Genomic DNA, 14,852 nt, shown 5'->3' with positions numbered 1-14,852 from the left:
CTGAGATATTACATTCCTTGTTGCTAAGATGCTTTTTGCTTGAATTTTCTCTTGCTTGAAGCTGCAAGCCTCTTTAACACACAGACAGAAACAGGGGGCAGGGCATCCAGTTAGGAGCTTCTGTGAGGCCCCCGCTGAGTGCCGACGGAGCCAGTACTAAGGCAGAAGGATGTACAGACAGAGATGAGGAAACGGATTGAAAAATACTGAAGAAAAGCAGCAAACTTGGTAGGTAACTGGGTGGAAGTGAGAAAGGCAGGGGAAGCCCATGACTGCCAGTCAGCCGCCAACGTCTTCGGTTCTTCTAGCAAACTATTGATTTGTTCAACTTTGTCCTAAGGAGGAATCAGGGATGCCGGCGGGTTTCCATTTCATACAAACTGAAGCTTTCCTAGATTGTTTTGCAGTTTCATATGTAGTTGCTTTATCTCTGTATTATTTGCTGCTGCATCCTTGGTCAGGAATAAAACGTACAAATGTAACACGGTTCCCAGAGGAAAATATGCTCTGATTTATAAAACGTGCTGTAGAATATGGTTTCTGGACCCTCATTCTGATGAAAACCTACGTTTCTATTGACTCGGCCCCTCCGGCGTCTGTCAGCAGCCTGTCCCTTTGAGGCCACTGTCCCTTTGAGGCCACTGTCCCTTTGAGGCCACTGTCCCTTTCAGGCCACTGTCTCTTTCAGGCCACTGTCCCAGAGGCTGCAGTTTGAACTTGAGCTTTATTAGCTGACTTTCCCATAGCTGAATCTTTTCGTTTATCAGGACAAATGACCTTTAATATTGTGTTTATTTCTTTTCCCTTTGGCTCAGAACTAGCTTTGGACTGCACCTCTGTGAACTAAATCTTTGTCTTGGCCCACCCAGATCCCCTCTTTTGTGAAATCCCACGTGGAAAGCCTCTCCCAGTGCCTCAAACACGCCCCATCCATCATTCCCCCGCACCCCACCCCGCCACTCCAGCCCCAAAGGATGGGATTCTTGCAGCTGGGGCCCTGCCTGCACATATAACTCCTCTCTGTCCATATAAAACTGCACACACAATAATGGTGATGGTCATGATGGTGATGATGGTGATAATTATAAGTATTATTTTGAGTAATTATATGTCAACTATTTATTTGTCTTCTTTTCCAAATGAAAGGAGGGGCGATAAAGAGACAGACCCCCACATGCACCCCAACTGGGATCCACCCAGCAACCCCTCTCTGGGACCGATGCTCTGCCCATCTGGGGCCATGCTCGCAACTGAGCTATTTTTAATGCCTGAGGTGCAGGCTCCATGCAGCCATCCTCAGGGCCCAGGGCTGATGCGCTTGAATCAATTGAGCCTTGGCTGCGGGAGGGGAACAGAGAGAGAGAAAAGGAGGAGGAAGGGCAGGAGTGGAGAAGCAGATGCTTACTTCTGCTATGTGCCTTGACTGGGAATCAAACCAGGGACATCCATATGCTGGGCTGACACTCTAGTACTGAGTCAGCCGGCCAGGGCCTACATCAACTATTTTACTCATGTTTCATCTCAACCTCACAACCACCTAATGTAGGTATTACTACCTCCATTTTACTGGTGGTGAGTTAGGCTCAGAGATGTGAAACAAATTCTCCAGTTTGCATAGTAAGTGGTTGAGCCAGGTTTTGTGCCTAAAAGCAAAAGCCCACATCCTCCGCACACTGTAACTGATGCAGCACAAGGAGGTGCTAAGCTCGTACCAGTAAGGCAAAGCAAACTTCAAGCCTATGCCAGGCTGGGCCATGCAAGGCAGGTTCTGCCAAACACTCGCCGCACCCTCCTGTAACTAGAATGCCATGTGTGCGTCCTGCACGGCACCGGGAACCGTTAGGCAGGGGTCGGGAACCTAACGGTGGCTCTTTTGATGGCTGCATCTGGCTCGCAGACAAATCTTTAATAAAAAATAATAATAACGTTAAAAATATTAAACATTCTCATGTATTACAATCCATTCATTTCCTACCGCTCATGTTCATGGTTGCGAGTGGCTGGAGCCAATCACAGCTGTCCTCTGGGACAACACTAAATTTTTATTGAATAATGCGTAACATGCACGGGTCGTTGTACGGCTGTCACGGAATTACATTTTAAAATATGTGGCGTTCATGGCTCTCTCAGCCAGAAAGGTTCCCGGCCCCTGCGTTAGGCCGTGCGCGTCTGTGCCAGCTAAGGCCAGTCTGCTCCCTTTCTTCCTTCGAGCCTTCCCTCCCTCCACCTGCTTTGTAGAGGAAGTTCCCTTTGCCTTCATGTCTGTTCTCCAGATTTTAATTAATTTATTAAGAAATGATATTACAGCCTGACCAGGCAGTGGCGCAGTGGATAGAGCATCGGACTGGGATGTGGAGGATCCATGTTCGAGACCTCGAGGTCGCCAGCTTGAGCGCGGGCTCATCTGGTTTGAGCAAAAGCTCACCAGCTTGAGCCGAAGGTCACTGGCTCGAGCCAGGGGTCACTCGGTCTGCTGAAGGCCCGCGGTCAAGGCACATATGAGAAAGCAATCAATGAACAACTAAGATGTTGCAATGCGCAACGAAAAACTAATGATTGATGCTTCTCATGTCTCCGTTCCTATCTGTCTGTCCCTGTCTATCCTTCTCTCTGACGCTCTCTCTCTCTCTCTGTCTTAAAAAAAAAAAAAAGAAATGATATTACAAGTGGACAGAGGGAAAGGGGATGAGAGGATGGGATCAGAGAAGGGAAAGAGATTGGTGAAATTATATATACATAACACAGCATTATAGAGAGCAGGAAAGCAAATCCTGGAGGGAAGGGGGGAAGGTGTAGGGGAGAGAGGGGAGGGGGAGGTTGACGGGAACACGGGGGAGGGGGGATGTACTCAGTGGGACACTTAAATCTATGTAAACACAATAAATTAAAATCAATTGAAAAAAAAAGAAATGATATTACAAAAAAAGAGCAATACTTAAGAAATGATATTACGCTAGAAGCCCAGAACAGTTGAGACGCACGAACCCGTCTCCGAACCCCAGCGCACGCTCTTGTCCCTGTGCTGCGCCCCGTGTGTTTCCCCTCAATCTAATATAGTTCTAACCACAGCGTTCAAACGATCGAGCACTCTGATTCTTCTTACAGACTGCCTATCTAAAGCATTATATTACGTTTTTCTACATTTCAAACATAGTCCAAGCTTAACGCACAAACTTGTGAAAAGGACAAGCTCATGTGCGTACACCCCTCCTCCCGCACGTACCCGCTAATCCCACGACACAAATGTAACTGGCGTTAAACATTAAAATGTGTGTGCTTCCATATTTTCCTACACGCAGCCTACAACCTAACGAGGTTACAGGGTGGCAGGGAGGGCACATGGTTGACAGGGGCAGACACGTAATGATTAAGACAGAAACGGAATGATTAAGATATCCATCCAGAGCTTTGTTGCTGTCAGGCCCTGACCTACGCACTTTGTACTTAACCCTCACAGCAGATTTATGAAGTAGGTGTTAGAGTCCTATTTTGTAGGTGAAGAAATGAAACCGCAGAGAGAGGAAGTCATTCACCCCAGGCCACCGAGTGGCAGGGGCAGAGAGGCAGAATCGAGCCCAGGCAGTCTGGCTCCAAAGGCTGGGCTGGTAAAGCACCACCACGCGGACACCGGGACCAAGCTCTTGCCCAGCCTGCCTGTGTCCCCGTGTCAGGGAGAGCTCCCAGAAGGCAGTGACACTTCAGGCGGCCTACACAGCGAGGAGGAGGAAGCCAGGAGGAGTGTGCATGTGTGTGTCTGTGTGTGTGTGGGGGGGGGCAGAAGGCAGGTGGAGGGAGAGAACTCTATGAACAAACACCTTCTGGGAAGGCGGGGTGCAGAGAGGTGGGGGGCCGGGCGGAGGGAGCTGGGGTGGCCAAACGAGGCTGGGCAAGACTGAGCAATTGTGGAAGGCTTTGTCATCTCTGTGCGAGGGTCTGAACGGCACCCTAGAGGTGAAACTGGCTCTCTGAAGAGTTTGAAGCTAGAAAGTGACAGGATTAAATGTGCTTCTCAGAAAGACCCTTTCGAAGGCATTATGTTAAGTGAAATGAGTGAGACAGAGAAAGACGAACACTGTAGATCTCGCTTACTGTATATGTGGAATCTAAAAACAAAACAAAGGAGCTTACCGAGACACAGAACGGGTTGGTGCTCACCACAGGTGGAGGGGAGCAACATGGGGAAGGGAATCAAAGGGACAGACTTCTAGTTATACAATAAATAAGTCCCGGGTGTAGGGCACAGCATGGTGACTCTAGTTAACAGTGCTGTATATTATATTTGGAAAGTGCTAAGAGAGAGCACCTTAAAAATTCCCAACACAAGGAAAGATATTGGTAACCGTGTGTGGTGATGGATGGTAAGTAGACAGACTGTGGTGATCATTTCACAATATACACATATGTTGAATTATGTCATATACCTGAAACTAATATAATGTTGAAAGTCAATTGTACCTCAAGAAGAGAAAAGAGAAGAGAGAAGAGAGGAGAGGAGAGGAGAGGAGAGGAGAGGAGAGGAGAGGAGAGGAGAGGAGAGGAGAGGAGAGGAGAGGAGAGGTGAGAAGAGAAGAGAAGAGAGGAAAAGAAAAGAAGAGAAGAAAAGGAAAGGAAAGAAAAGAAAAGAAAAGGCAAGACAAGAAAAAGAAAGAAAAAGAAAAGAAAAGAAGAGAACAGGAAAAGAAACACCCTTTGGCTGCTGCATGAGACTGAGGAAAGGACCATAGGGCCTCAGCCCAGACCCAGAGTCTGGTGTGCAGGACCCCACAGGGGCTGTGAGAGATGATGGCAGCCATGTTGGGGGAGTGGGCGGTGGAGAGAGAAGCAACCAGGTGGTGGGAGAGTGGGAGGACGCAGGGGTTCTTAGGGAGAGCACGGAGTCAGGGACGATGGCAGTCCCCAGCCGGGTGGTGGGAGAGTGGGAGGACGCAGGGGTTCTCAGGGAGAGCACGGAGTCAGGGACGATGGCAGTCCCCAGCCGGGTGGTGGGAGAGTGGGAGGACGCAGGGGTTCTCGGGGAGAGCACGGAGTCAGGGACGATGGCAGGTCCCCAGCCGGGTGTTGGGAGAGTGGGGGGACACAGGGGTTCTCAGGGAGGGGACGGAGTCAGGGACGATGGCAGGTCCCCAGCCGGGTGTTGGGAGAGTGGGGGGACACAAGGGTTCTCAGGGAGGGGACGGAGTCAGGGACGATGGCAGGTCCCCAGCCGGGTGTTGGGAGAGTGGGGGGACACAAGGGTTCTCAGGGAGGGGACGGAGTCAGGGACGATGGCAGGTCCCCAGCCGGGTGGTGGGAGAGTGGGGGGGACACAAGGGTTCTCAGGGAGAGCACGGAGTCAGGGACGATGGCAGTTCCCCAGCCGGGTGGTGGGAGAGTGGGGGGGACACAAGGGTTCTCGGGGAGAGCACGGAGTCAGGGACGATGGCAGGTCCCCAGCCGGGTGTTGGGAGAGTGGGGGGACACAAGGGTTCTCAGGGAGGGGACGGAGTCAGGGACGATGGCAGGTCCCCAGCCGGGTGTTGGGAGAGTGGGGGGACACAAGGGTTCTCAGGGAGGGGACGGAGTCAGGGACGATGGCAGGTCCCCAGCTGGGTGGTGGGAGAGTGGGGGGGACACAAGGGTTCTCAGGGAGGGGACGGAGTCAGGGATGATGGCAGGTCCCCAGCCGGGTGTTGGGAGAGTGGGGGGACACAGGGGTTCTCAGGGAGAGCACGGAGTCAGGGACGATGGCAGGTCCCCAGCCGGGTGTTGGGAGAGTGGGGGGGCACAGGGGTTCTCAGGGAGAGCACGGAGTCAGGGACGATGGCAGGTCCCCAGCCGGGTGTTGGGAGAGTGGGGGGACACAGGGGTTCTCAGGGAGAGCACGGAGTCAGGGACGATGGCAGGTCCCCAGCCGGGTGGTGGGAGAGTGGGGGGACGCAGGGGTTCTCAGGGAGAGCACGGAGTCAGGGACGATGGCAGGTCCCCAGCCGGGTGGTGGGAGAGTGGGAGGACACAGGGGTTCTCAGGGAGAGCACGGAGTCAGGGACGATGGCAGGTCCCCAGCCGGGTGGTGGGAAAGTGGGGGGGACACAAGGGTTCTCGGGGAGAGCACGGAGTCAGGGACGATGGCAGGTCCCCAGCCGGGTGGTGGGAGAGTGGGGGGGACACAAGGGTTCTCGGGGAGAGCACGGAGTCAGGGACGATGGCAGGTCCCCAGCCGGGTGGTGGGAGAGTGGGAGGACACAGGGGTTCTCAGGGAGAGCACGGAGTCAGGGACGATGGCAGGTCCCCAGCCGGGTGGTGGGAGAGTGGGGGGGACACAAGGGTTCTCAGGGAGGGGACGGAGTCAGGGATGATGGCAGGTCCCCAGCCGGGTGTTGGGAGAGTGGGGGGACACAGGGGTTCTCAGGGAGGGGACGGAGTCAGGGACGATGGCAGGTCCCCAGCCGGGTGGTGGGAGAGTGGGGGGACACAGGGGTTCTCAGGGAGAGCATGGAGTCAGGGATGATGGCAGGTCCCCAGCCGGGTGGTGGGAGAGTGGGGGGGACACAGGGGTTCTCAGGGAGAGCATGGAGTCAGGGATGATGGCAGGTCCCCAGCCGGGTGTTGGGAGAGTGGGGGGACACAGGGGTTCTCAGGGAGAGCATGGAGTCAGGGATGATGGCAGGTCCCCAGCCGGGTGGTGGGAGAGTGGGGGGGACACAGGGGTTCTCAGGGAGGGCACGGAGTCAGGGACGATGGCAGGTCCCCAGCCGGGTGGTGGGAGAGTGGGAGGGACACAGGGGTTCTCAGGGAGAGCATGGAGTCAGGGATGATGGCAGGTCCCCAGCCGGGTGGTGGGAGAGTGGGGGGGACACAGGGGTTCTCAGGGAGAGCACGGAGTCAGGGACGATGGCAGTCCCCAGCCGGGTGGCGGTGTGGATCGACAGTGTCAATCTCAGATGCGAAACCCTGTTTGTCCTCGGGGTTTGGTTAGTTTGAGTTGCCTGAGGGGCAGCCAGGTGGACGCGTCCAGCAGGCGGAGGTACATGGGTCATGCGCCCAAGAGAAAGGTGTGGGCCGAGAGCTCTTCCTAACACCTGCCCCTGGTGTTCGGATGCTGATTTCACGGGACTCTTCTAGTCACCTGACGGCCACTTCACTCCCCCCAGTCCCCTCTCTACTTGCCACCCGAGGGGTGGTGTGGTCACACAGAGGCTTTGCTTCTCTAATCTGACCTTTCCTCCTTTCTTTCCGTTTGATTCAAACCGGCCCCATCCAGCACCCTGACTCGCCCGCCTCCTTCTGCCCTGAACAACCACTCTCTTAATCACTAGATCCTCAGGATAAGGTTCTGGTCAGCATCAGATAATTTCAGGAACAAAGCCTTGGGTAGGTTGACCACAGAGACAGAGATTCAGTCAAACTACAGAGATAGCATCTAGGCCTCAGCTGTGGTTCAGCTCCAGGCCCAGAATAGCAGAACGAGCCCACCAAGCACACCCTTGCGAAACCAGACAGAACGCCACCATGGCTGACATCAGCACCAGATGCCATGATCAACTACCCTGCCCGAGCCCCGACCAGTCACCAGAGACCACTACCCTAACTTCTTTAGTGACCATGAATAATAAATGACTTTCTCCCTATATAGGGCTATATAGCCCTTCCTCTGACCTCGAGAGCTAGTTCTTTGAACATGTGCTCACCTGGGACTCTGGGCTCGGACTATAAAAAAAACTATGAACAAATCCCTATGCACACTGCACATATCTTATTTTAAAGTAAAGAAACAAAACGGGAACAAATACAATATTTAAAATAAAGAACAAGTAAATTTAAATCAACAAACTGACCAGTATTTCAATGGGAACTATGGGCCTGCTTTTGGCTAATGAAATGGTCAATGCGCTCCTCTCACTGACCACCAATGAAAGAGGTGCCCCTTCCGGAAGTGTGGCGAGGGCCAGATAAATGGCCTCAGGGGGCCGCATTTGGCCCGCGGGCCGTAGTTTGGGGACTCCCGCACTACAGTAACATTTGCGGTAGGCAAGATCCATCATGGATATTAAGTCAGTGAGTGAAAGTTCGTTTAGAAACAGAATATTTGCATGATCACAAAGTATCTCCCCACAAAATATTTATTAATTCCAAAGGGATAAATAAATAGTAACATTATAGCTGATAAAACTGGCAGACACTACTTTAGTCAAAGGACCAAGGTTAACTTCCCCCTTAATAAGACATATTTTGTCCTGGATATGATGTTATGTCTTGAAACGATATGGCAAGTTGGGAACAGCATAACTTCTGTGGCATTCTTGCAAAACATGCATAACTTCAATCAAACCACCAGGAAATACCAGGCGGAGCCCTATCGAGGGACATTCTACCAGTACTTCTCCAAAGCACCGCGATCCTGACAGACAAGGCGAGACAGAGGAATTACAATAGACGGAAGAAGACTGCCGACTAATCAGTGTGGGATTCTGGGCTGGAAAAAAGACAGCGGTTGAAAAACAGCTGAAACCCAGGAAAAATCTGGAGTTTGGTTAATAGTATTGCATCGATGTTAAATTCTTGGTTTTGATCATTGAACTATGGCTATAGAAAATATTCATGTTAGAGGAAACCAGGTGAAGGGTACTTGGGGACTCTGCACCCCTTTTGCCAGGTGTCTATAATGTAAATAATTTTGCCAAAGTTTAAGAAATGTGTGTTAAGTTATTTATCTATTCAATAAAGTGAAGCCTGGGATTTGCTTCAAAACATTACTGACAATTATTGGAGTAGCATGATAGGTACATAGGGTCCTATTATACTCTCCTTCCCGCATTTATATATGTTAGAAATTTTACATTAGAAAATTTTAAATTATATATACATTTATATTTATTTAGTTACTTATTAGGTCTCTTCCATGTGCCAGGCACTGTAGTGAGTTATGGGCACTTGGAGCACTGCCCTCAAGGAGTTCAGAGTTAAGGACAGAGGCAGATTGAGGTCGGTTGAGGCCCTGGGCGCAGAAGAAAATATTGGGCCCCTAAGGGCCCCCCTTTGTTAAAATAAAGTGTAAAGTTGGGGTTTTACAGGGCCTTTCAGAAGTCAGGGCCCAGGGCATGCGCCCGGAGCACCTGCCGTTAAATCCGCCTCTGGTTAAGGGGGGGGGGCAAATATTAAACACATGCGGTCATTCCTTATGGGACTCCACCCCCTTCAGACAGAGAGGGTTGTCACAATATTAAAGTGTCTAATACAGTCACAAGGCCATGACATTGAGGAGCAGAGTAGTGAGACAGCATGAACTTTAATTAGGTTGGTACTGACCTTATCTATCTTCATAGTTTTTCTTGTGCCTGTTTCACTTGGAAAATATTTTTGAATGTATTATTTTATGTGAGTACTTTATGTTCTTATTGTGCCTTCTTTGTGCACTCAGGAGACAATTCAAGCATTGTTTATTCGTTCCTCAAGGACATGTCCTTTAAAGAAAATAATCAAGAATTGAGAAAACAAGAGCAGAGAATTTGATGATATGGGGAAAGTAAGAGTGTTACTATTGCAGGCAATGTGAGAATACAACCATTCCAACGCCAGGGAGAGTGTGTGAGTTTACACTAAAGTGGCTCACATCATTTTATAAACGATGCGTTAGTATGTTCATATAGTAGTCAACACACAATTGTATTGGACTTAAATTTGGCAGAGTCACACACTGAGCAGTGAGAAGAAAATACATGACAGTTGTTGCATGCCTCTTGACCCAGCACTTCCCCTGAAGAGCCAATCAGCCAGTCCGAATCTGAACTCACATCTCCATTGCTGACTCCATGTACATTATTAGCTTGTTGTTCATATGAGCTACTCCGTAACTGAGTGTCTAGCAACATGCTACCTTTCCTTCTCCTCTTTCTCTTCCTACTCCTTCTTTTCTTCCTCCTCATCACCCCCCTCCTTCTTCCTCTCATCCCCCTTCTCCTCCTCTTCCTTGTTTAATGCTTTGGGACCAAAGAGTAGGAAGGGTTTCTTAAACAGTAAAGATTCAAAATGATTAGCGAATGTCAATCTCTTCGGTTTTTAGGACAGGAAAGCAAGTGCCTCTGGGTTTACTTCTTAAATAAACGTGTCCTTCTCTGGTGTTGCGATGTTCCCAGTCCTACAGAGGGTTTGCGAGAGTAGCTTCTGTTTGCCAAGTTAAATGTTCCCCTGGGCTACCTTGCCAAAGAATTCTCCCAACTTTTTCTGTATAGTCGTTATGTTTCCACTTTGTGGAAACGTGCTACTGTTTTGCTAGTTCTGTTCAAACAGCACAGTGTTGGGTTTTATAATCAGGACTGGTTACTTCATGATCATGAGCCCAGCTTATAATTTAATTACTCTATACTGTTACCTTGCAAAATGGTAAGCCCTGTGAGGGATGCTAAAAAAGAAAACGCGTGGCTCCTGAGATATCTCACCATGCCATGTCACATGGAGGATGTACTACACATTGAGTAAGCAGCCTACTGAGCCACACACTGTGCTCAATGTACTATATACTATGACAACTTATTTGGAAGCTCACCAGTTTCATGGGGGACATGGAAACTAAACTCAGCAGGCTGTGAAAATTCAGTAATAAAGAATATTAGGGAGAATCTATCTGATGTCAGAACTAGGATACAATCCAAACTTTATCACTAACTAGCTAGCTGGCAAATCATACCCTCGCTTTGGTGTGTAGTTGTCTTCATTACACTTTTGGAGGACTGGCCTGCTTCTCAGATGCCTCCGAGCTCTGTATGTGAGAAGTCTTGAGGGGAGAGCTACATACATCAATGGAGCATAGCATTCGATTTTTGAAGGCACATGAAGTCAACCAGTAGGGTGCAACCAAAGGAGAGGCAGTAGTGCCCCAGAAGAATTGTAACGTAAAAAGAACCAAATGGAGGTCTTGTGTGGGAAAGTTTCAGAATCTCAGTTGTCTACAGGCTTATTTTTCTGACTAGACTGTAATCACTTTAGAGTAAGGAACAAATCAGACTTGTATCTTATACTGGACAAGCCATTATCGCTGGATACATGAAGCTGCTGAACTAGTGTTAATTGTGGATGCTTGAATGAAACTTCTTAAAAAGAAGAAATATATTACATGTCACCCAGAAACAAGGTTCCAGGAAGAAGATAAATAAATAAAGGTCCTCTGGAACAGTTAAACTCTTTTGACATATAAAAATTCAAATTTCCCATACATTTTCTATATATATATAACCAGTGCATGAAGACAATTTTTTTTGCTAAAAATTTGACAACCATAAATTAAAAAAAAAAATACTACAAACACTCAAAGGTAACTTGATAAGACAAAGTTTAAACAATCCAGGAAATATCCATATATTGTCTGAAAAGGTTACAATAAAGTGTCTAATAAAAAACAAATGACCGCCCTGGCAGACTGGCTCAGTGGTAGAGTGTCAACTCTGCGTGTGGAAGTCCCGGGTTCAATTCCCGGCCAGGGCACACAGGAGAAGCGCCCATCTGCTTCTCCACCCTTCCTCCTCTCCTTCTTCTCTGTCTCTCTCTTCTTCTCTGGCAACCAAGACTCCATTGGAGCAAAGTTGGTTCCAGGCATTGAGGATGGCTCCATGGACTCTGCTTCAGGAGCTAGAATGGCTCATAACCCTCTAGTGGGCTTGCCTGGTGGATCCCAGTCGGCTCATGCGGGAGTCTGTCTGTCTGCCTCCCCACTTCTCACTTCAGAAACACACACACACACACACACACACACACACACACACAGAGGCAAATGACCTTTAATTCCCACTATTTTTCTACTTACAGCTTATTGTAAGATCACTGATAAAATACAAATTTTTACAATCTCAAAAAAAAAAAAAGAAAGAAAAGAAAAAGGAAGAAGGCAGATACTTCACACTTCTGTTTAAATGTACATCATAACATTTACTTTGCTTCTGTGGTCTCCTTTGTTCACTCACTCACTTTCTCACTCACTCAATCCTTCCTTCATTCACTCACGTTTAGAGAAACCAGGAGACTACGTATGTCATGGTGGGAAACCCAGGCTTCACCACCTCAATGGACAAAGCTGAATGGAGCTCATCCGCTGGCTCCTGGCTGCAGTTGGGGTCAAGGTTGATTCTGAGTTCTGTCTCCTTAAGTTGAGACCTAAATTGACTGTATTGTACTTTCTCACATAAGCTAGGAGACTCCCATACTAGATGGCCTGTGAATAGTTTTGCCTTAAATGAAAATATTATGCATAGTAGGAAAGAATTAGATTATTCGACCAATAAAAATTTTTAAAATCCTGACCATGTAAGAGTACAGAAAATATTTTTTAAAAATTTCAAAGGAAACAAAAAGAAAAATGGCAACCATTCATAATTCATGGACCTTATTTTGATTTTGATTTCAATAAAGAGGAAAAAGATGGAAAATTATTTGACTTTGGGTGATTGTCACACAACACAATCAACAGTTCAAATGTTATAGAAACATTTACCTGACGCCTGTATACTCTTATTGATCAAGGTCACCCATTAAATTTAATTTTCTAAAAAGAAAAGTAAAATATTTATGACATTTTCAGAAACCTAATTATTGAGTATTAGATGATATTTTAAAATTATTATTAATTAATTGTGATTTTAGAGGTGATATTATGATTATTTTTCTAAAAGTTTTTATGTTTTAGAAATATACATTGAAGTACATAATATGAAGTGGTATTTTATATGGGATTTGTTTAAAATTTTCACAAGATGGCAGAGTGGGTGGACATAAACATGTCACAAGATTGGTTTGAGTGATAATCATTAAAGCTGGGTGATGGAGGCCCTGGCCGGTTGGCTCAGCGGTAGAGCGTCGGCCTGGCGTGCGGGGCACCGGGGTTCGATTCCCGGCCAGGGCACATAGGAGAAGCGCCCATTTGCTTCTCCACCCCCTCCCTCCTTCCTCTCTGTTTCTCTCTTCTCCCGCAGCCGAGGCTCCATTGGAGCAAAGATGGCCCGGGCGCTGGGGATGGCTCCTTGGCCTCTGCCCCAGGCACTAGAGTGGCTCTGGTCGCGGCAGAGCGACCCCCTGGAGGGGCAGACCATCACCCCCTGGTGGGCAGAGCGTCGCCCCTGGTGGGCGAGCCAGGTGGATCCGGGTCGGGCGCATGCGGGAGTCTGTCTGACTGTCTCTCCTTGTTTCCAGCTTCAGAGAAATACAAAATAAATAAATAAATAAATAAATAAATAAATAAATAAATAAATAAATAAAAAAAAAAGCTGGGTGATGGAAACATCTATGTATTTTAATTTTTGTAAATGTTAAAACTTTCCATAAAAAATGATTAAAATATATAATATTAGAGTATAATGTAATTAAAATTAAGGTGGAACCAAAAATTTGGGGAGAAGATTTTAAGAAACTGCATGTTAAAGATATAATACATCGGCCCTGGCTGGTTTGCCAAGTGGTAGAGCATCGGTCCGGCATGTGGAAGTCCTGGGTTCCATTTCTGGCAAGGGCACACAGGAGAAGCACCAACCTGCTTCCTCACCCCTCCCCCTTTCCTTTCTCTCTATCTCTCTCTTCCCCTCCTGCAGCCAAGGCTCCATTGGAGCAAAGTTGGCCCCAGCACTGAGGATGGCTCCATGGCCTCCGCCTCAGGCACTAAAATGGCTCCAATTGCAACGGAGCAACGCCCCAGATGGGCAAAGCAGCGCCCCCTGGTGGGCATGCCAGGTGGATTCTAGTCGGGCTCATGTGGGATTCTGTCTGCCTCCCCCCCACCCAACCCTCGCTTCTCACTTGGGAAAAATACAAAAAAAAAAAAGATATAATGCATTCACTGAGTATTGAATTTGCTGAGCAGTTTTAAGTGCCAGGCTCTGTGCTGGATCCCGAGGATACACAGATGAACAAGACGGACAGGTCCTTACCCCTAAGGAGTTTACATTCTAGTGAGGATACAGACAAGTAAATAAATGACTAAAAGAAGGGATAGGAACATCTAGGCGGACACTCCAATTAGTCTAGATCAGAGGAACTGAGCAATTCTGTGGCACCACGGTGTTCCTGAGGAAGAAGTCATGGATGAAGTCAGAGATCTTGTCCCACAGGATAGAGCAGTAAGAGAGGGCTTCAAGTGAGGTGGCCTCGTGAGACAGGAGCTTCTGGTGCACTCCATGACTCAGCAGCATGTGTACCTGAGCCTGGATCATACTTTCTTTTTTTCTTTTTTTTTTTTCTTTCTCCTTTTTCCTCTTTTCTGCATTTTTCCGAAGCCGGAAACGGGGAGAGACAGACAGACTCCCGCATGCGCCTGACCGGGATCCACCCGGCACGCCCACCAGGGGGCGACGCTCTGCCTACCAGGGGGCGTTGCTCTGTTGCGACCAGAGCCACTCTAGCGCCTAGGGGAGAGGCCAAGGAGCCATCCCCAGCGCCCGGGCCATCTTTGCTCCAATGGAGCCTCGCTGCGGGAGGGGAAGAGAGAGACAGAGAGGAAGGAGAGGGGGAGGGGTGGAGAAGCAGATGGGCACTTCTCCTGTGTGCCCTGGCCGGGAATCAAACCCGGGACTTCCGCACGCCAGGCCGACGCTCTACCACTTGAGCCAACCGGCCAGGGCCTGGATCATACTTTCTTGATTGGTTCATGAATGCATAAGGACTTTAGTCTGGCCCTTCCTTAATTTCATGAAGAAATACACAAAAAATACAAATGGTGCCATCCAGCTTGTTTTCTCTTTATAAAGCAATAACCCAAAGTTTTCACTGGTAGAGGTGGAGAAGATGTGAGGGGAGGGGGAGTGGTGATGGACAAAGACTTGACTTGGGCGGTGAACACACAGCACAGTGCACAGAGATGTGCTGTAGAACGGGGCACCTGAGACCTGTATAATTAT

This window comes from Saccopteryx bilineata, chromosome 1 (genome assembly GCF_036850765.1).
Source record: "Saccopteryx bilineata isolate mSacBil1 chromosome 1, mSacBil1_pri_phased_curated, whole genome shotgun sequence".
Lineage (NCBI taxonomy): Eukaryota > Metazoa > Chordata > Mammalia > Chiroptera > Emballonuridae > Saccopteryx > Saccopteryx bilineata.
The sequence above is the reverse complement of the archived record's forward strand: the minus strand, read 5'-3'. Positions refer to the sequence as shown.